Consider the following 23,380-nt stretch of genomic DNA (forward strand, 5'->3'; position numbering starts at 1 on the left):
CCTTCTGGTATTGCACCATTTTGCTAGTCCTCTCCTCCACAGGAATGAGAGATGAGAAGTTCTCTTTGTAGCGGGGGTCGAGAAGGGTAAACAACCAGTAATCGGTGTTGGCCAAAATGCTTACAACACGAGGGTCACGGGAAAGGCAGCCTAACATAAAGTCAACCATGTGTGCCTGTCACGGCTGAGGATGGGAAAAACCTTCAGCCGTGCGATGACTGAAGATGGTGGTCGCTAGGCCAGGACAGGAATCAAGGAGCAGGTCAACTCCTAATACGTCCCTAATTCTGACCCTGTCTCCTATCCGTATGAGCCGACCCTGATGGTGGGAGGGCTCATACTCTGTAACCTATAATCCCTACTAGCCCTCAGGGTGGCCCTGGACTAGGAGCAGGGTAAGACGACCTGTTCCTCCAAGACACGGACGAACAGGAGTCTCACTGGCCAGACTGCAAAGGAAGGGGAACCTAAACAGCATATGGCAATGGCAGGTAAATGAAACAAGTATAACACCTACCTGCCACAGACACACAGCCTGGAACCCATGTACAAGTGCTGCTGTCCACAACAACACAAACGGACACAGCACACACCAACATCACACAGGAACCCAGGAAACCATAGCTGCAATAAACAAAGAGACCACAGAAACATCTTCAAAACATCATACATAAACTTATGACCACAAGAGTGGCCCTCACTGGCAGATGGTATATAACCAGGAGGATGACTCCAGCTAACCATGGCTGAAGTACCCCTCAGACTTCTGGCTTCCAGCAGGAGCTAAATAGCCCAAAGTGGCCACACCCACACACAGACACACCAAGTGTTCACACACAAGGAAGGGAGTTAACCCTTCCTACACCAGGCAAGGGAAGACTGCCACTTAAAGGGGAAGTGTACAAACAACAATCAAAGTGCAGCTATTACCGCCGGCAACGACATGCGTGGCAACCTTGTCCAGGGAAACAGCCAGAAGGCCGAGACACTGCCACCACATGTACACTACACCACACGTTGCCTGGGGCAACCACAAGTGACCTAAAGTGTCACAATGCACACATACACTCACCTAAAGAATTATTAGGAACACCATACTAATACGGTGTTGGACCCCCTTTTGCCTTCAGAACTGCCTTAATTCTACGTGGCATTGATTCAACAAGGTGCTGATAGCATTCTTTAGAAATGTTGGCCCATATTGATAGGATAGCATCTTGCAGTTGATGGAGATTTGAGGGATGCACATCCAGGGCACGAAGCTCCCGTTCCACCACATCCCAAAGATGCTCTATTGGGTTGAGATCTGGTGACTGTGGGGGCCATTTTAGTACAGTGAACTCATTGTCATGTTCAAGAAACCAATTTGAAATGATTCGAGCTTTGTGACATGGTGCATTATCCTGCTGGAAGTAGCCATCAGAGGATGGATACATGTTCTCATTCTGTTTACGCCAAATTCGGACTCTACCATTTGAATGTCTCAACAGAAATCGAGAATCATCAGACCAGGCAACATTTTTCCAGTCTTCAACAGTCCAATTTTGGTGAGCTCGTGCAAATTGTAGCCTCTTTTTCCTATTTGTAGTGGAGATGAGTGGTACCCGGTGGGGTCTTCTGCTGTTGTAGCCCATCCGCCTCAAGGTTGTGCATGTTGTGTCTTCACAAATGCTTTGCTGCATACCTCGGTTGTAAGGAGTGGTTATTTCTGTCAACGTTGCTCTTCTATCAGCTTAAATCAGTCGGCCCATTCTCCTCTGACCTCTAGCATCCACAAGGCATTTTTGCCCACAGGACTGCCGCATACTGGATGTTTTTCCCTTTTCACACCATTCTTTATAAACCCTAGAAATGGTTGTGTGTGAAAATCCCAGTAACTGAGCAGATTGTGAAGTACTCAGACCGGCCCGTCTGGCACCAACAACCATGCCACGCTCAAAATTGCTTAAATCACCTTTCTTTCTCATTCTGACATTCAGTTTGGAGTTCAGGAGATTGTCTTGACCAGGACCACCCCCCTAAATGCATTGAAGCAACTGCCATATGATTGGTTGACTAGATAATTGCATTAATGAGAAATAGAACAGGTGTTCCTAATAATTCTTTAGGTGAGTGTACAACCTCGTGCCCAACACACCGGGAAAGTGCACACACACAAAGAGAGTTTGCCAGGTGTACCCGCATGCACCTGACAGCAAGCTGCCCAGCAACAGCTCAGGCTGCTATCCTGCCAAATACAAACATGTTGCCAGCGGAAACCACACGTGAGGCAACAAACAAGCAGCCCTCACCATGTGGTTGACAACAAAACCAAAACCGCAGGCAACTGCATGCGGATAAGGAATCACGACCATAACCATGGTCGTGACAGTGCCAGAGTCCCAACAGACAAAACTTCGCTGTCCTCCTCAGGAGGATGTCTTTCAATCTACTCATCCTCTTCCTCCTCTTCGACCCATCCACACTGAACAGATGGAATAAGCCTGCTATGGGTACTACCCTCTGTAGCAGAGGCAACCGTCTCCTGCTCCTCCTCCTTCTCCTCATCATCCAATTCGCGCTGAGAATACGAACTGAGGGTAGTCTGGCTATCACCCTGTGTACTGTTTTCCCCCCCTTTCCACCTCTTCCACATGCAAAGCGTCCGCCTTCTTTGTGAGCAGCGAGCGTTTCAGTAGACACAGAAGTGGAATGGTTATGCTGATAATAGCATTATCGCCGCTCACCATCTGTGTTCATTCCTCAAAGTTGCATAAAACCTCACAGAGGTCAGACATCCATGCCCACTCCTCGCTTGTGAAGAGTGGAAGCTGACTGGAAAGGTGACGACCATGTTGTAGCTAGTATTCCACTACTGCCCTCTGCTGCTCACAAAGCCCAGTTTTTTTAAGTGTATGCACAAATAAATTACAGTCAAGGTCACAGATATTTGGGATGTGGAAATGTTATACAGGAGAGGTACAGATACGGAACAGATACGGAAGACATACGGATGCATTTCCGTATGTGTTCCATTTTTTTTGCGGACCCATTGACTTGAATGGAGCCAATCACCGTGATTTGCGGACAAGAATAGGACATGTTCTATCTTTTCACGGTACAGAAATACGGAAATATTGGAACGGAATGCACACGTAGACACTTCAGTTTTTTTTGCTGAACCATTGAAATGAATGGTTCAGTATATGTACCGCATACTGAACTCAAAAAACTGCCAGTATACTGAATGCAAAATACTGTTGTGTGCATGAGCCCTAAGACTGAGCCAAACCACGTGTCATCGGGTGCTTTATAACATCCGATTGCGCGTTCTGGCCAACCAATCACTGTAATGCCAGTATCCAACATGGCTACGGCATTACAGTGAGTGGCAGTACGTACCTGCACGTTTATTGGCTGCGTAGCAGGCAACAAATGTGCAGGGAGGAGACTCGAGCATCGCGCTCTAGCACACGTGGTATTCGGCCGAACACCGCGATGTGCCAAGCATCGCGATGCTCAAGACGAACTGATGTTAAATATTCAAATCCAGGTGCTAGTTTGAACCAATATATTTTTCATGGGACAACATGAAAAAAGATGGACAACTGAAGCCCTGTCTGGTTATTCTTGTTTTTTTATTATTACAAATTGAAGGCAAATCTAAGTAGTCAGCTATTACCTTAACGGTACCGTTGTATAAAACTAGTAAGCCCCATTGGGGACAGCGTGATGCTAATATCTATAAAGCACTGAGGAATATTTCAGCGCGATATAAGTGCATAAAATAAATAAATAGAATTATTAAAATATGTTAGCACATCTCCCAAGGTTGCACTGCACATGTTATTCATTCCTTACAGTAAAGCTGATAACTGCTATCAAGTCAAGAACCCTTATGATTTTCACCATTGATCCCATCCTCCATGAGTTCAGCTTTCCTCCACTAAGAAATAAATGTGACATACTTAAGTGCTATAGGAATGCTTACATCACTCACATCTGAGAGAGTTAATTTGGTCAAAATGCACTTTGGCCATGTTTATGTCTCAGATAAGAGTCCTACCATCTTGCAAGTCGCCCTTTTGACCCCTCTTTCCTTGTTCATGTATAGTTAAGAGAAAGTGATACTTAATTCCAAGACTTTACTTTTGTAAGGTCCCAAAGTGGAATTGGATTTCACTCCAGCCTTATCTCAGCTATAAACATCCTGTGAACATTCATATCTTGTAGATATCTTTGGGAAAAATGATTAAATGCATACCACCAGACACAAGGTTAAATCTCTTGGTATGTTGAACAGCAGGACATGTTAAGCATTTTTTCAAGTCTTGACAATTTTTTTTTGTCTTGGATAACTGAGCTATGGTACGGTTGTAAACTTACAAAGACTGTAACCGCGTTTTTTTAAGGTCTAGACGTTCAACGCCAAACTGTAGCAATTTACTGCTGTGCAGATATAATCACTTTCATGTGTAAATGTAAAAATGTAGGAAGTGGGAGCAATTTTAAAAGACAAATAAAGGGAACATATAGTGGAATTCCTAAGTAGGTATCATCCCCTCAACATCATTTTTCATATATTTCATAATATAAAATATGATGCTGGTCTGGGATTTTAAGAGGTAGAAGAGTTGAGGATATTATTAGAAACTTTGTGATACCATCACTTTAATATGAGGATGCATTTATTTATTTTATTTCCTACATAAAGTAGCACCAACATATTCCAGAATGCTGTACAGAGAGCGTGACCATATCAGTCACTATTTCCAATAAAGCTTATAATTATAGATGAAAGAATTGATTCTAAACAAATCGGATTTGTCACAATGTTAACAAAAATTCTTCTGCTAAATGAAAACATTTTGGCTATTTGCCTTATACAAATATCACATCCCCCCCCCCCCATTTTACTTTTAAAATGCGGTACACTAGCAAGCTGAATAGGGAAGAGAAGATAAAGACAAGAATGACATAACCCCAGGTGGGACACTAGCGAGCAGTCTTGCCCTCAATTCTTTGCAGACAGCAGGATCTGTGCTAGCTATGAAGCACAGAGGCTATTGTAAGCTCAGCCAGTAAAATTAGAGGACATGTCTGCCATTTCTCTAACATACACCAATTACAGACACAAGCCAGCCACCTTAGGGTCTTGCAGAGATAGTGTAGTGATATATTTATTTAGGTAGATTGATATACAAGGTAGAAATTCAGGTTTTATCAGAAGGGAGAGAATAGGGGCAGTTAGAGTACTGGGACTGGGTGTCTTACAGTGAGGACAGCTACTTGAGCTGATTATGTCTTGCAATGCCTGCACAAAGATCCTACACAAAGAATTTATGTTTTTATTTGCATGAGCCAGCATTTCCCCCAACAACCTGTTAGAAAGCTTCTGCAGTTCATAAGTGTTTTATAGGTATATTCCTAGCATGTCCAGAAGCATATTTTTTTGCTGCATACACTGCACAATTTTGCAAAAAAATATAATAGCAAAATTCACACACTAGGTGTGTATAAACATGGATAGGCATCTTCCCTTTTAAGTCTTAGTTTTTAGACTCCTTGTTCAGAACAAGCTACTGTTTTTCCCCATAGCACTGTGTGTGTTTTAAACACCATCTGCCAATTGGTGTTGGATAATTTTTGGAACTTTTTTTAATTTTAAAAAGCATAAATCTGATGGTGCTATGTATTTTTAAACATGCTGTTTAACACCATCAACCATGCGTTTACTCATAGCCATATATGTCAGTGCCACTCTAACATTTATTTTCGCTGTCATTGTGTTAAGAGGAGGAAAAGAGAGAAAAGAAAACTAATAAATATAAAAAAATTGAAATAAGGACAAGAGAGAAAAATTCTTAGGAGATCTCAGCATGTCATATACCAATTTTCGGTACAATTTCCCCATTAGTAGAAAGCTGTTTACCCAAAGCAAACCCATGCAAAAATGGGAAAATAATCATTATCTTATTGCAATGATGCAGCACAGAAGGTTGAATGATAACTTTACCACTGCTACAACAGAACATAATGTAATAATATCAATTGTGCAGACAATAATACTTGACAGATATTCATTACCCTGAAATATATAAATAGCCAATTGTCAAGATAGTTTGCATAGTTTGTAGTTTTGACTTCTTATTTTTAACCCCAGCCAACAATGACTCCTTAAAGAGGTTGTCCATGGTTGACTTTTTTTTTTAATTCTAACACCTATAACTATACTTACCTGCTCCCCTCCACTGGTTTCTGGTCCTAGCCTGCCTTCTCTGTACTTCTGGTTCCCATATATATATATATATATATATATATATATATACTTTCTGCACTGTTGGGGTCATGTGCACTGCTGCAACTAATGAACAGTCTCAGTTGTGATGTGTCCCCAAATGGCACACGACACAGCCAAGACACGTCACCACTGAGACATTCATTGGCTGCAGAGGTGGACATGATCTAATCTATATGAAAATTGACAGAAAAGTACCAGAAGTGGTAAAACTGAGTGGCAGGGAGCATTTCATTGTAATTCCCTTCACAGGTCTGGCTGTGTGGAGGTGGTAATAAAAAAAAAAAAAACTCAATTGTGGATAACCTCTTTAAGGGTACTTTCACACTTGCGGCAGAGGATTCCGGCAGGGAGTTCCATCGCCGGAAACTGCCTGCTGGATCCGGCAATCTGGACGCAAACGGATGCATTTGCAAATGTATAGCAATACCAGATCCGTCTTTCCGGTTGTCATCCGGAAAAATGGATCCAGTATTAATCTCTTTCACATTTTTAAAGGTCTACGCATGCGCAGACCGCAAAACCGGATCCGTTTTTCCGGAATACTTGGGGCCGGATCCAGCATTAATGCATTTCAATGGAAAATAATGCCAGATCCGGCATTCGGGCAAGAGTTCAGGATTTTTGGCTGGAGAGAAAACTGCAGCATACTGCAGTATTTTCTCTGGCCAAAAAACGTAAGAGGGACTAAACTGATGCATCCTGAGGCATACTGAACGGATTGCTCTCCATTCAGAATGCATTAGGATAAAACTGAGTATTTCCAGTATTAAGCGCCGGTGACTGAACTCAATACCGGAAAAACACGCTATCTTCACACTTTTTTAAAAAAAAAATTGTGAAAAATGACACATTCTTCATGACATTTTTCTGGTGTTTTCATTGGTCTAGAATGCTTCAGGCAAATGTTACTTTAAAGGGATTCTGTCACCAGTTTTTTACCCCCCATTTAAAAATATGGTTATGTTCATGGAGCTCTAGCGATTCCTAATGTGGTCTTATAACCGAAATCTGTAGGCTCATTTTGTCTAAAAAACGTTATAACTAACCTGTCATTCATCTCACAAAGGTGCCCAAGGGGATGCTCATGTCTTCCAGATGCCGCCCACACCCGCCGCCGTTCGTGCCCAGCTTCTCCCTTGCTGTCATCAGCGCCGCCTCAGAATCCTTTGCTACGCCTCCGGCTCTCCCTCACTCCCCCCTCCTTCTCTAACATCCCGCGCGTGCCCACAGGCCTGTGAGCTGTCAGGAGCAGCACGTCCGCCCACAGCTCATTTCAGAAACCCACCGGAGGATTCAATTATATTGCTCTATTCCCACTTCAGTATTTCAAAGGTACTAACATCATTTTGCTCCTGACAGCTCTTCGTGGGCTCTGACAGGCTGGCGCCAGTGTTCAGGTCATCGGGAGGTTGAGCGCCGGCGCATGCGCACTTCGCTCCATGAAGCCGAACGGAGAAGTCCGCACGGGCGCATCAGGCACAGGCCTGTGCGCACGCGCGGGATGTTAGAGAAGAAGGAGGGGGGAGTGAGGGAGAGCCGGAGGCGTAGCAAAGGATTCTGAGGCGGCGCTGATGACAGCAAAGGAGGAGCTGGGCACGAACGGCGGCGGGTGCGGGCGGCATCTGGAAAACATGAGCATCCCCCTGGGCACCTTTGTGAGATGAATGACAAGTTAGTTATAACGTTTTTTAGACAAAATGAGCCTACAGATTTCGGTTATAAGACCACATTAGGAATCGCTAGAGCTCCATGAACATAACCATATTTTTAAATGGGGGGGTAAAAAACTGGTGACAGAATCCCTATAAAGTGTATATTGAAATATAAAATATACTACATACAATGCATTTTGTGTTCATGTCTCGGTATTGCCTTTTTCTGACATTTTGAATAGTTTTTTCAATAAACTTCTTTATAGGTAAATCTTGTACAAATAGACACCATATAAAAAGAAACACAAAATGCCACTAAAAAAATGCATTTTAAAATGCCAGAAAAAGAAGGAGCCCTAAGGGAGGAAGAGTTAAAAGAAAATACTTACAGTAAATTGACCATACATTCAAGAATTTGGATGGTTGAAAGGTCAGATTTAAACAATTATCTGCCAACTGTCAGTGCCTTTTCATGACACGAGTGAATGTGACATATCCTGACTGAAGGCAGATGTCTGTATAGGATTTTTTTTTCTGAATGTTGGGTGCAGTCATCGAAAGTCATTCATTCCAAATGGCAGATCTGCATCCCATCAAGGAAAGCCCAGTTCTACCCACAGATCAAAGTTGAGAACGGATCGGTAATATGTTGCTTTAACTTATGGTGTTGTCTTGCAATATGACAACCTTTACAGACCAAACATGAATGACAAATTACTCCAAAATATTGCCATCTGAAACCCTAATGCATGTCCAGCTTTATATTCCCCCATGTTTTTTAAATTCACTCCTAGTTTTGGCCTGCTCCAGTGTAGTGTGTGACCCTGGGCTAAACTAGACATATTCCACAGAGATTACATAGGAAGCACTCATATTTGTAAGTGATCCTAGTTGGGTTCACATACACATTTTCTTATAACAAACTCATGCACTTGAAAGTCATTTCCAATTAATATATTAGTAGATTACTAAAGTGTGAGACACAAGTGTACACAGGGTTGAGGCATTCATCTTCATGCTGGCACACACCACTATATACCCTTGTGTCTAGAGCTTGAAAGTGCCACCAATGAATTGTTTAAAAGCACCTCCATCTTGTCTAAAAGTCCATAACCCAAAAACAATGGAGAACATTGGTTAGGCTTTTGCAACCTCAGAGAGATAGCTTAGCTGGGACTTCTCTTGTACACTGTGGGCCAGATTTATCATTAGCTCAGGTCAGAATAATGGAGTGAAAAAGTCCCAAAAAAAAGTCCCAAACGCTAAAACTGCGCACAAATTTGCGACTTTTTTCTGCTCTGCACTATGATCGCCAGTTTTCTGAAAGTGGGCGTGTTTTCTTATATAAATGAATCTCTAGACAAATTTACTATTGGGACTATTTAAAAAGTCGCAAAAAAGTCGCAATTTCACTCCAGTGAGGACCATGCTTATCTTATGAGACTTTTTAATAGAACATGCGACTTTTTCATAAAAACGTGCGACTTTTGTAAAGCTGCTTACTGACGGATAAACTGCTACCGTCAAACCAGATTTATTACAGTCTTAAAGGGCCGATCATAAATCTGACTTTGCTAAAACTGACTTTAGCCATATGTGAAAGTGGAGTGAGCTGTCAGAGTAATGATAAATCTGGCCCTGTATCTTTATCCTTGAATGATATGTAAATACTTGGTGTGACTGCAATATAGAGTACCAGGAGTATGCCCAAACAAACATGAGAACTGTAGGTAGATTTCACTTTGGTTGGATGCTTAACCAGTACAAAACAGATACAAGGCAACAATTCTAACCACTGAGCTGCTATGGCACTGAATAATCATTTTTTTCAAAATGCACAGGAGATAAATTTTCCAGCACACTTCCGGTCTTGGTCCAGTAGACCAAAGGAGGTGCACAGAGAACAAAATCTTCAGGAGCAGAAAAAAAAGAACATGGCACTCACTGCTAGTTCAAACAATTCTTTATTACATACTTCTTAAAGTCAAACAGTCAAAAATTGTATTACTATGTGTGGGGATTCACTCTGGTAGTTAGGACTAGCGGATGCAGTATAGAGGCAAAGTACACAGTTCTTGAATTAAACAGTGGTGTTTATTCACAGATTGGTGTATAACAAAATGCAGGTAAGGTGTATCAAAAAATGCAGGTGGCTTGGTGTTTGTTCACACACAAGGAAAGTCCATAAACAATAAAAGTCACCTTTTATCCTGGGTTACACCCTGTTAGCAGGTCAGCCTCAAGTCCATAGACGGCCTGTTCGCCTTTAGAGGGGCCTGAGTCCTCCAGCCCAGCTAAAACCTCAAATCCCAGCACACAGAATCCTGAGCTCCACTGTCAGAGGGAGGCAAATACACCACACCTGGCAGTGCTGGCTGGTTTTTGTGCCTGGAAAAACCCGGCCTGGAACATGGGGAGTAGTCACCCGCCCAGCACTTTGACTAATCCCAGTAAGAGCCATCCCGGATCAACTATGACAGTCATGTAAAATCTCAAGGTGTCAATTAGCAATAGCTGCTGCTGACACATAAAATACTGGCTCTTACTTAACCAAAGAACCTCGGTGACACATACCTTCCAGCCACAATGATTCCAGGTACCTTCTTACATATGCAATGTAAAGAGCATTTTAAATTAAGTATTATTGCAACTTGCATGAATAAAAATGTTCTTTTTTTAACAGTGCTTCTAAAAAAGTACCCATTAAACTTTTCCACATTTTTTTCACATTACACAAACCTGTATACTGTATGTATTTTATTGGGATTTTATGTGAAAGACCAATCACAAAGTAGCAAGTATGTGTGAATTGAAAAGAAAATTATACATAGTTTTCAAAATTTTTTATAAATATAAATTTGAAAAGTGTGGAATGCATTTCTATTCATCCCCCTTTACTTTACTTTGATACCCTAAATAAAATACAGTGTGACCAGTTGCCTTTAGAAGTCATCTAATTAATAAATCGAGATCACCTATTTGTAATTTATTCTTATTATAACTATGGCTGTTCTGTACTGGCCTCAGAGGTTTGTTAGTGAACATTGGTGTTCAAACAGCAGCATGAAAACCAAGGAACACACCAGACAGGTCAGGAATAAAGTTGTGTAAAGTAGGGTTAGGCTTAAAGAAAATTTCCAGTCTCTGAATACATGTATCTCATGGAATGTTCAATCTATCATCCGAAAATGAAAGGAGTATGGAGCAACTGCAAAGCTACCTGTCACGGTGGGGAGTGGGGGAAACCCCCCACCGTATAATGGGAACTGATACTAGGCCACAAAATAGGGATAGGGAGCAGGTCACCTCCTCAGCCGCCCTAATCCTGACCCTGATCTCCTAACGGTATGAGCGCCCCCTAAAGGTGGGAGGGCTCATACACTCGAACCTGGTGTCACGGAACCATGAACCAGACGTACAACAAGAGATAAGTGAAAATAAGAAGGCTTTATTGAAAATAAAGCTGTAAAGCAAAAGTCCAAACGGATGGTGAAACCGAGCAGAGTCTTTGCGAAGCCAGAGGTCAGGAACCAGAAGGGTAGTCAGACGAAGCCAGGATCAGGAACCAGCAGGGTAGTCAGACGAAGCCAGGGTCAGGAACCAGCAGGGTAGTCAGACGAAACCAGGATCAGGAACCAGCAGGGTAGTCAGACGAAGCCAGGATCAGGAACCAGAAGGGTAGTCAGACGAAGCCAGGATCAGGAACCAGAAGCAGCAGCAGTCTTAGAAGCATGTGAACACAAGAGGACCAAGCAAGGAACTGAAGCCACAGACCTCCTATATATATGAGCTAGGCATCCAGCTCCTCCCAGGGGAAGGAGGAGCCGCAGGGTGGAAGGCTACAAGAAACCAAGATGGCCGCCAGCACATGTCAAACGAAGGAGAGCAGCAAGCAGGTAAGACCATGACAGTACCTCCCCCTCAAGGGCCCCTCCTCCGCGGAGCACAAAACGGTTTCTGAGGGAAGCGTGCGTGGAAGGCTCGGAGCAAGGCAGGAGCATGGACATCTGCGGAGGGAACCCAGGAACGCTCCTCTGGACCATAACCACGCCAATGGACCAAAAACTGCAACCGACCGCGGACCAGGCGTGAGTCCAGGATATTGCTCACCTCATATTCCTCACGATTGCCCACTTGGACCGGACGAGGCCGAGGAACCGAGGAAGTGAAACGATTACACACCAGTGGCTTCAACAGGGAGACATGAAACACGTTGGAGATCCGCATGCCAGGAGGAAGCGCAAGGGCATAGGCTACCGGGTTTACCCTGCGAAGCACTCGGAAGGGACCAACAAAGCGAGGCGCCAGCTTGGGAGTGGGCACTCGAAGGTTGAGGTTGCGGGTGGACAACCATACACGGTCTCCGACCTGGTAGGAAGGAGCAGGCGCTCGTCTGCGATCAGCCTGGAGTCTCTGGCGCTGCGCAGAGACCTCAAGGGACTTCTGGATCTGTACCCAAGAAGCACGTAGGACGGAAAGGTGATCCTCCACAGCCGGAATATCCTGGGGAGAGAATACCTCCGGTAACACGGCAGGTTGGAACCCATAATTGGCCATGAAGGGAGACGTCCCAGAGGAAGAGTTCACCGCCGTGTTCCTGGCAAACTCAGCCCAAGGCAGGAGGTCAACCCAATTGTCTTGGTGATCGGAGACATAGCAACGAAGGAATTGCTCCAAGGCCTGATTGGATCGTTCTGCGGCCCCATTGGACTGAGGGTGGTAGGCCGAGGAGAAGGAGAGATGAATCCCCAACTGGGAGCAAAAGGCGCGCCAGAACCTGGACACAAACTGACTCCCCCGATCCGACACAATCTCCTTAGGCAAACCGTGCAACCGGAAGACCTCCCTGGCAAAAATCGTGGCCAACTCTTGTGCAGAGGGTAACTTCTTGAGAGGAACACAGTGGCACATTTTGGAAAACCGATCCACAATCATGAGAATGACCGTATGGCCTCGGGATGCAGGGAGGTCCACAATGAAATCCATCCCCAGGTGTGACCATGGACGCTCCCCGGTGGCTATGGGTTGCAGAAGGCCCAACGGAAGGTGCCGAGGGGACTTACTCTGGGCACAAACGGAGCATGCCGCTACATATGCGGCGATGTCGGAACGTAGGGAAGGCCACCAGAACAGACGTGAAACAGCCCAGGACAGCTGATTCTTTCCAGGATGCCCCGCGGTCTTGGAGTTATGGTAGGTTCGCAACAACCGAGTGCGCAACTCCTCAGGCACAAAACATCTGCCGTTGGGTCTCCCAGAGGGAGCACCAGATTGAGCCGCCAAAATCTGCTCACCCAGGGGAGAGGTCAGGCTGGTGCGAATGGCGGCCAGGATCTGATTCGGAGGTATGACCGAAGTCGGAATCGACTCCTCCCTGGACAGCTCAGAGTACTGCCGTGATAAGGCATCCGCCCTGATGTTCTTGGAACCGGGTAGGTAGGAGACCACGTAATTAAAACGTGACAAGAACAGAGCCCATCTGACCTGACGTGGTGTCAATCTCTTGGCCTCAGAAAGGTAGGTCAGATTCTTGTGGTCCGTCAGGATGAGAACCGGAACCACCGAACCCTCGAGCAAGTGCCTCCATTCTTTAAGGGCCTGCACGATGGCCAATAACTCCCTGTCACCAATCTGATAGTTGCACTCCGCGGAAGACAGTTTCCGGGAGTAAAACCCACAAGGAAGCAGAGGACCCTCTGGTGTTCTACGCTGAGACAGAAGGGCGCCTACTCCCGTCTCAGACGCGTCCACCTCGAGGACAAAGGGCAACCCAGGGTTGGGATGCGACAGAATCGGAGCCGACACAAAGGCGGACTTTAGGGCCTCAAAAGCTCGGATGGCCTCGAGCGGCCAGACCTGGGAATTACTGCCCTTCCTGGTCAGATCCGTGAGAGGCTTGGCCAGCATGGAAAAGTCCCTGATGAACTTCCGATAATAATTGGCGAAGCCCAAAAAGCGCTGCAGGGAACGAAGACCACTGGGCTGGGGCCACTGTAAGACAGCCGAAACCTTCTCAGGATCCATGGAGAACCCCTCAGCGGAAATGATGTAACCTAAGAAGGTTACCTGGGATCGGTGAAATTCGCATTTCTCAAGCTTACCGAACAGCTTGTTCTCTCGTAACCGTTGCAACACTCGTCTGACATCCAGAATGTGGGCCTCCATGGATTCAGAATATACCAAGATGTCATCCAAATAGACTACCACACACTGCTGCAACAGGTCACGGAAAACATCGTTGATGAATTCCTGAAAGACTGCGGGCGCATTGCACAACCCAAAGGGCATAACCAAGGATTCGTAATGACCGGTCCTGGTGTTAAACGCGGTCTTCCACTCATCGCCCGCCTTGATCCTTACCAGGTTATATGCCGCCCTCAGGTCGAGTTTGGTAAAGACCGTGGCCCCTTTAAGGCGATCGAACAGCTCGGAAATCAAGGGTATCGGGTAAGCGTTCTTGATCGTGATGCGATTGAGACCCCTGTAATCGATGCAAGGCCTCAACTCACCGCCCTTCTTTTTCACAAAGAAAAATCCAGCCCCTGCCGGGGACGAAGATTTGCGAATGTGTCCGCGTGAAAGCGCCTCCCTCACGTACTCCTCCATGGCCTCATTCTCCGCTACCGACAGTGGATAGACTTTGCCACGAGGAGGAACGGCACCAGATTGTAACTCTATGGCACAATCATATGGGCGGTGCGGAGGTAGGGCAACCGCGCGCACCTTATCGAATACATCCCGGTACTCCTCATATTCAGGAGGCAACAGAGAGTCCGAGGAAGTACACAGCAACTTGACAGACCCATGGATGCAACTAGCCCCACACTGCGGTGACCACGAGAGGATCTCGACCGATCTCCAATCGAAAGTCGGATTATGCTTCTGGAGCCAGGGGTACCCCAAGACCACCGAGTAGTGTGGAGACGAAATAACCTGGAGGCAGACCGACTCTCTGTGAACGGCACCAATGGCTATCCCCACTGGAAGGGTCTCATGAGTCACGTGTGGCGGCAGAAGGGGTCTGCCGTCTATCGCCTCAAGAGCCAGTGGGGAACCTCGAGCCTGCAGAGGAATGGAATTGGCGGCAGCGAACACACTATCAATGAACAAACCACCAGCACCAGAGTCCACCAACGCCTGGGTCGTCACCGAGCCCCCGACCCAGGAGAGGACAACAGTGATCAGTGGTTTGTCAACACGGGAAACCGGGGACGAGGAGACTCCACCCAAGATCTGCCCCCGACAGGATCTCAGGGTACGAGCGTTTCCCGGACGGTTCGGACATGCCAACCGAAAATGCCCACCGAGACCACAGTACATGCATCGGCCCTCACGTCTCCGGAGTGCCCTCTCCCCCTCGGACAGGCGAGCAAACCCCAGCTGCATGTGTTCACCCCCAGACAAGTCATCCCCAGGAGGCGTGGGAGGAGAGGGAGGCACGGGTGGGACAGCAAACGTAGGCACCAATCTGTTAGAAGACCTCCGCAGGTTCTCCTTAAAGGAAGGTCTCTCCCTGAGTCTGGTGTCAATCAAAATCAGGAAAGAAATAAGAGACTCGAGCTCAACTGGTAGGTCCTTAGCTGCAACCTCATCCTTCAAGGCATCCGAGAGACCATGAGGGAAAGCAGCAACCAGAGCCTCATTATTCCAGCCCACCTCTGCTGCCAGGGTACGAAACTCAATGGCGTATTCAGCTACGGATCGTGAACCCTGTCTGATGGACATAAGGAGCTTCGCAGCAGAGGCAGCACGAGCCGGCACATCGAATACCTTCCGAAGAGAAGCAACAAAACCGGAAAACTCGGCAACCACCGGATTGTTGTTCTCCCATAAAGGGCTGGCCCAGGCCAAGGCCTTGTCCGAGAGCAGCGAGATCAAGAAGCCCACCTTTGATCTCTCAGTAGGAAAGGCATGTGGCAGCAACTCGAAATAAATGCCCACCTGGTTGAGGAAACCTCGGCACTGAGTTGGCTCTCCCCCAAAGCGCTGTGGAAGAGGGGCAGAACCGATCATACCCCGAAACACCGCAGGCGCAACAACAGGTGTCGGGGTAGACTCTGGCGCAACAACCGGAGCGGCAGTAGGAGCGAGCCCAGGAGCGACAACCGACCCATCGGCAACGGGAGCGAAATGAGCCGTGCGTTCAAGCAGGGTTTGCAACGCCACAGCGAACCGACCCAACAGGTGATCCTGCTGATCAAGTCTGGCAACCAGCGTGGGTAGCGAGGATGGCCCTGTACCGTCAGAATTCATGGCTTGGTCCTAATGTCACGGAACCATGAACCAGACGTACAACAAGAGATAAGTGAAAATAAGAAGGCTTTATTGAAAATAAAGCTGTAAAGCAAAAGTCCAAACGGATGGTGAAACCGAGCAGAGTCTTTGCGAAGCCAGAGGTCAGGAACCAGAAGGGTAGTCAGACGAAGCCAGGATCAGGAACCAGCAGGGTAGTCAGACGAAGCCAGGGTCAGGAACCAGCAGGGTAGTCAGACGAAACCAGGATCAGGAACCAGCAGGGTAGTCAGACGAAGCCAGGATCAGGAACCAGAAGGGTAGTCAGACGAAGCCAGGATCAGGAACCAGAAGCAGCAGCAGTCTTAGAAGCATGTGAACACAAGAGGACCAAGCAAGGAACTGAAGCCACAGACCTCCTATATATATGAGCTAGGCATCCAGCTCCTCCCAGGGGAAGGAGGAGCCGCAGGGTGGAAGGCTACAAGAAACCAAGATGGCCGCCAGCACATGTCAAACGAAGGAGAGCAGCAAGCAGGTAAGACCATGACACCTGGATCCTACTGACCCTAAGGGTCTCTGGCATAGGGGTCAGGAATAGGAGACAACCAGTTCCTCAGGGACTCATACGAACCGGAGTCTCCAGCTGCCTAGTAACAGGTGGAAGGGAAAAGACAATCAGCAGCAACTGAACGGCAGGTAAGCACCTGGAGAAACAACAGCACAGCAGAACATAAAACACTTACCTGCCGCAGCAAAGAAGGAAAAACACCAACACAACCTGGACCCCCATGCGGACACCGATGCAAGGTGGCTCTAGGCAAGGCTGAAAATATCTTTTCAGTTCAACAACAGACTGGGGAAAATATTAATCATCCATGCAGATCACAACACCAAACCAACCTGACATGCAACACCAGACATGACATAAACCACACCAAATAACATAACAGATGAGGAAGGAAAAGGAGACAAAGGGAGACAAATGATGTCCAACTAGGATGCCCTCACACAGGTAACATGACACATCAAGAAAGGAGCAGAGATCCTACACATATACAGTCAAACCACCACCTGACCATCAGGCTCACGACACAGTATAAGAAGAGCCAGAGGCCACACCCAGCTCCACCAAGCACACATCTTAACCCCGAACACACCAGAATGGGAAGGGACACACAACTTAAAGGGGAGGTGTCAAAACATGCAAAACAACATGTTGCCACCAGCAACAAGCATGCACAGCAAAAGTGTCATGGTCCAGTACACCAGACCATGACACAGCCGTGACACTACCAAGACATGGCTGTCCACCTAAACTGACAGCCCAAGCAAGGAGAGCACTAATTAAAGAAGCAGCCAAGAGGCCTATGGTCACTCTGGAGGAGCTGCAGAGATCAATAGGTCAGGTGGGAGAATCTGTCTACAGGACAACTATTAGTTGTATACTTCACAAATCTGTCTTTTATGAAAGAGTGACAAGAAGAAAGCCAGTTTTGAAAGCAAGCCATAAGACATCTCATTTGCAGTTTGCCAAAAGCCTTGTAGGGGACACCGCAAACGTCGAAGAAGTAGCTCTGGTCAGATGAGACCAAAGTGGAACTTTTTGGCATAAATGCAAAATCTATGTGGAAAACTAACACTGAACATCTTGATCAGCTTCTGCACATCCATAGAATGAGAAAAGAGCAGTCATCCAGGTAATGTGAGTAAAAAAAGAGAAAAAACCTGAAGTGACCATGTTGAGAAGCTTTTTTTTTTTTAAAAGCTGACGAAGTGGAATTCGTTTCGAATTTCAGGAAAAATTTGATTCACAACGAATGCGAATTTCCTCGCGCTTCGTGGTAACAAATTGCATTTTTCCTAATATGGTGGCTACACGTGTGAGGACTGAGGACATGGGGCAAGGAACTCTGGGAAGGCGGGATCACCCAGAATGACATGCCTGCATGCAGCCAATCAGCAGCCAGCCCTGTGATGTCACAGCCCTATAAATAGGGTGGCCATCTTACAGTCAGACATTTTCCAGCGTTCAGAGTGCAGGGACAGACGTGTGAAGGCGCTAGCTACAGCTATTGGAATAACGATTGTGGAAAAAAAAGACAGAAAAAACAATTTATAACTGCGGGGGAAGGATAGGGAGGAATCGTTTCACAGCATCCTAGTGCAGGGAGAGACGTCAGAAGGCACTAGGCACATTGATAGGAAAGTGATTTACAAGTGAAGGGAATGATTATTTGGGGATCCAAATAGTCATTAGACAGCTCTGTCATTTAAGCTTTTTGTTATTGGGCTGCAAGTCTTATGTTGAAAAGCCTTTAGAGGCTAACGCCTTAGTATCTTATTCAGTACTACAAGAAATATACGCATTTCAATTCTACAGTTATTTCTGGTGAAAGCGTATAGGGGCGTATTTCAGTAACAAAGAAAAATATATGCGCACTGCACTGTTGCAGTTATTTCTGGTGGAAGCGTATAGGGGCATATTACAGTAAACAAAAAATATATATTCTCAGTGCATTTCTGCAGTTAATTCTGGTGAAGGCGTATAGGGGAGTATTTTCGTTAAATAAGAAAAATATATACGCACTGCACTGTTGCAGTTATTACTGGTGAAAGCATATGGGTGCGTGTTACAGTAAAAAAAGAAAATATATTCTCAGTGTATTTCTGCAGTTAATTCTGATGAAAGCGCATAGTGGCCTATTTCAGTCCAACAAGAAAAATATATGCTCTGTTCACTTCTGCAGTTATTTGTAATACGCGTGTAGGGGCGTATTACAGTAAAAAAAGAAAAATATATACGTACTTCACTGGTGCATGTATTTCTTCTGAAAGCATTTACTGGCCTATTTCAGTACAAAAAGAAAAATATATTCTCAGTTCACATCGGCGGTTTTATGTGTTGAAAGCATGGCTGGGAGTCGCAGCAGCCTACCCACCCGGGAAGTAGTGGTGTAGGGGTTCACGAAAGTAGTGGCCTATTTCAGTACAAACAAAAAAATGCATTCTCAGTTCACGTCGACGGCACTTATATGTGTTCAAAGCATTTAGTGGCCTATTTCACTACAAAAAGAAAAATACATTCTCAGTTCACGTCGGCGGCGGATATATGTGTTGAAAGCGTTCAGTGGCTATTTCAGTACAAACATAGAAATATATTCTCAGTTCACGTTGGCGATTATATGTGTTGAAAGCATGGCTATGATTCAGCAGGGTGTCAGCAGTGGGAGGTCAGGAGCCAAACATGCCCGGGGTAGAGCACCTGCTTCACAGCAGCCTACTTACCTGGAAAGTAGTGGTGCAGGGGTCCACGGAAGTCGCGGCTGTAGCAATCAGTCAGTGCGGCGGTTATATGTGTTATTTTGTATTTCAATACAAACAAAAAATGCATTCTCAGTTCACGTCGACGGCGGTTATATGTGTTGAAAGCGTTTAGTGGCCTATTTCAGTACAAGCAAAAAAATGCATTCTCAGTTCACGTTGGCGGCGCTTATACAGTATGTGTTGAAAGTGTTTAGTGGCCTATTTCAGTACAAACAGAAAAATGCATTCTCAGTTCACATCGGTGGCGGTTATAGGTGTTGAAAGCGTTTAGTGGCCTATTTCAGTACAAACAGAAAAAAAAATCTCAGTTCACGTTGGCGGCGGTTATATGTTTTGAAAGCATGGCTGGGATTCAGCAGGGTGGGAGGTCGGTAGCCAAACGTGCCTGGGTTGAGCACCTGCTTCACAGCAGCCTACCTACACGAAGTAGTGGTGCAGGGGTTCACGGTAACAGTCAGTTAGTGTGGCGGTTATATGTGGTAAAATCTTTATTGAAATATTTTGGTCAAAAAACAAAATTTATTCAGCGGTCAGCGCTTATATGCGGTTAAATCTCCATAATAAATTTGCAGCCTGTTGGCCCCGTGTGGCTTCTACACACTTTTAAAATAATCCTTCAGCGGAGCGAATAGATTCCGGATGACCGGGACGGTCCATGAGCATCCCACGTATATGCGTTAAAATCTTTTGTGAATTATTTAGGTGGAAAAACACATTTTATTCAGCGTTCAGCGCTGCAGTTATATGTGGTAAAATCTTTTGTGACTTATTTCAATGGGGAAAAAAATGGTATTCAGCGTTAAGCGCTGCACTTATATGTGGTAAAATCTTTTGTGATTTATTTAGGTGGAAATACAAATTTCATTCAGTGTTCAGCTGCTGCTGCTGCCACTTCCAGACTCTGTCATTGTGCCACTCTGTGGCCTACTTATCCTGATGCCATCTCAACACTATGTCACCTTGCTATTCTGTGGTCTCCTGCTGCCATATCCACACTATGTTACCTTCCCACTCTGTGGTATCCTGCTGCTGCTGCCATGTCCACACTATATCACCTTGCCACTATGTGGCTTCCTGATGCTGCCGCCACTTCAAAACTATGTCACCTGGCCACTCTGTGGTCTCCTCATGCTGCTGCCATCTACATACTATGTCACCTTGCCAATCTGTGGTCTCCGGATGCTGCCACCACCTCCAAACTATGTCACCTTGCCACTCATCATACTGCTGCCACCTCCAGACTCTATCATTGTGCAACTTGGTGGCCTCCTCATACTGCTGCCAACTTCAGACTCTGTCATTGAGCCACTAGGTGGCCTCCTCATACTGCTGCCAACTCCAGACTCTGTCGTTGTGCCACTCGGTGGCTTTCTCCTGATGCTGCTACCTCCAGACTCGGTCACTGTGCCACTCGGTGGCCTCCTCATACTGCTGCCAACTCCAGACTCTGTCACTATGACACTTGGTGGCCTTCTCCTGATGCTGCCAACTCCAGACTGTGTCATTGTGCCACTTGGTGGCCTCCTCATACTGCTGCCACCTGCAGACTCTGTCATTGTGCCACTCGGTGGCCTCCTCATACTGCTGCCAACTCCAGACTCTGTCTTTGTGCCACTTGATGGCTTTCTCCTGATGCCGCCACCACCAGACTTGGTCATTGTGCCACTCGGTGGCTTTCTCCTGTTGCTGCCACCTCCAGACTCTGTCATTGTGCAACTCGGTGGCCTCCTCATACTGCCGCCACCTCCAGACTCTGTCATTGTGCCACTCAGTGGCCTCCTCATACTGCTGCCAACTCCAGACTCTGTCATTGTGCCACTCAGTGGCCTCATCATACTGCTGCCAACTCCAGACTCTGTCACTGTGACACTCGGTGGCCTCCTCATACTGCTTCTACCTCCAGACCCTGTCATTGTGCCACTCTGTGGTCTCCTCATGCTGCTTCCACCACACCACTATGTCATAGGTCCACTCTGTGGACTTTTCATGCTGTTCCCACCCTCCCCACTTCATAACTGGTCCACTATTTTGGCTTTCGGCCTGGCTGACATCATCATTTATTTGACCTTTCTTCTGATCTGTCAGAAGGAAGGAAAAATGAGACGCACAACGGATCCTGTCTGTGTAGCAGCTGTAAGGCCTGTATGGTCCCATCAGAATTGGCTTATGATTTGGTAGCCAAAAGCAGGAGTGGGTACAAAATACAGAAGACATGCAAATATTCCATTCACGTGTCATCTCTGTTTTAGATCCACTCCATTAGAAACAGTGATGGCCAGTTCACATTGTTCTCCCGCGAACATATGCGGGCTGCCATCTTTTTTCACAAGTCCGGCGAGGCACAGGTAATCCCTTACCTGTGCCTGAGCCGCGAGTCGGTCTGAAAAAACAAATGCGGTCACCGGGAGCAGGCAGTTCCGAGAACAGCCCGATGAAGGCCCCCGGTGGCTGTTCTCGGAACTGCCTGCTCCCGCTGACCGCACTTGTTTTCAGACCGGCTCGCGCCAAGGCACAGGTAAGGGCTCATGTGTGCCTCGCCGGACTTGTGAAAAAAGATGGCAGCCCGCATATGTTCGCGGGCGAACAATGCAAACTGGCCATCACTGATTAGCAATACTGATGGATTATTGAGCAAATTCTGACCGAGTGAAGGCGTATGCTCCTCAGACCGGATCCGTTTTTTGTGGGTTATTGTTCTGACGGATCAGAGGCAGGGCTAATTAATCAACTCTGTCAGGGGGTTCTACTTGTATAAGCGTTTAATAGAACAGGTTCTGTAGACATTGATGTGGAATCAGCTGTAAGGCTGAGTTCATACTTGAGTTGTTTGGTCAGTTTTGGCCCCATGACTGCCCAAATAAGTGAAGTGTGCAGTGATTTTAAGAGCGACGCCTGTCATCTGCATGTCATACGGACTCACAGTATTATTTCACTACCAAAGCAGACTCCCTATGCGTGTTACTGCAAGGCACAGTGTTCTACATCACAATAAAGGCTCTCAGCAGCCAGGAAATAGCCGTTTTTAATGTAATTCACCGCAAATATATTCAGATTGAATCAAATTTTTCCCGAAAAATTTGGCGAACCGGCGAATCGAATTTTAGAAAAATTTGCTCATCTCTAATTGGTATAGTTAAAGAGGTTGGCCACTTTCTGGCTACTTGTGACCAATGTTTATGTAAGATGACTATATGGTCATATATTTCATAAGCCATGTCCCTTTATTAGGCAAATCTTCTGTGCTGTTCGCATAGAGGTCTTGTCCGTAAGATGGCCACAGATGGAGGGTCATGTGACCAGACACATCACTCAGTCTCCTCAATTCAAACTCACTGCATCTGCATTAAACTCCCAACTGTACAAGTGCAGATGACAGGTGCAATGTATTTGAATGGAGGAGACATCACTTGGAGTTGATTTTCCTCCATTGGTGGCCATTTTATAGACAAGACCTCTGTGTGGACAGAGAAAAAAGACTTGTCAAGCAAGGGAGCAAACATTCTGAAATATAAAAAATGGTGCAGAATTTCAACAAAGGCTACAAAAGTAAGTTCCATATAATCATATTACAAACACATTGATCAACAGTAACCTGAAAGTAGACAACCCCTTTAAAGTATTGGTGTGTATATAAATATATATATACAGTACAGACCAAAAGTTTGGACAAACCTTCTCATTCAAAGAGTTTTCTTTATTTTCATGACTATGAAGGCATCAAAACTATGAATTAACACACGTGGAATTATATACATAACAAACAAGTGTGAAACAGCTGAAAATATGTCATATTCTAGGTTCTTCAAAGTAGCCACCCTTTGCTTTGATTACTGCTTTGCACACTCTTGGCATTCGCTTGATGAGCTTCAAGAGGTAGTCCCCTGAAATG

Source organism: Bufo bufo, chromosome 4, assembly GCF_905171765.1.
Source record: "Bufo bufo chromosome 4, aBufBuf1.1, whole genome shotgun sequence".
NCBI classification, from domain to species: Eukaryota; Metazoa; Chordata; class Amphibia; order Anura; family Bufonidae; genus Bufo; species Bufo bufo.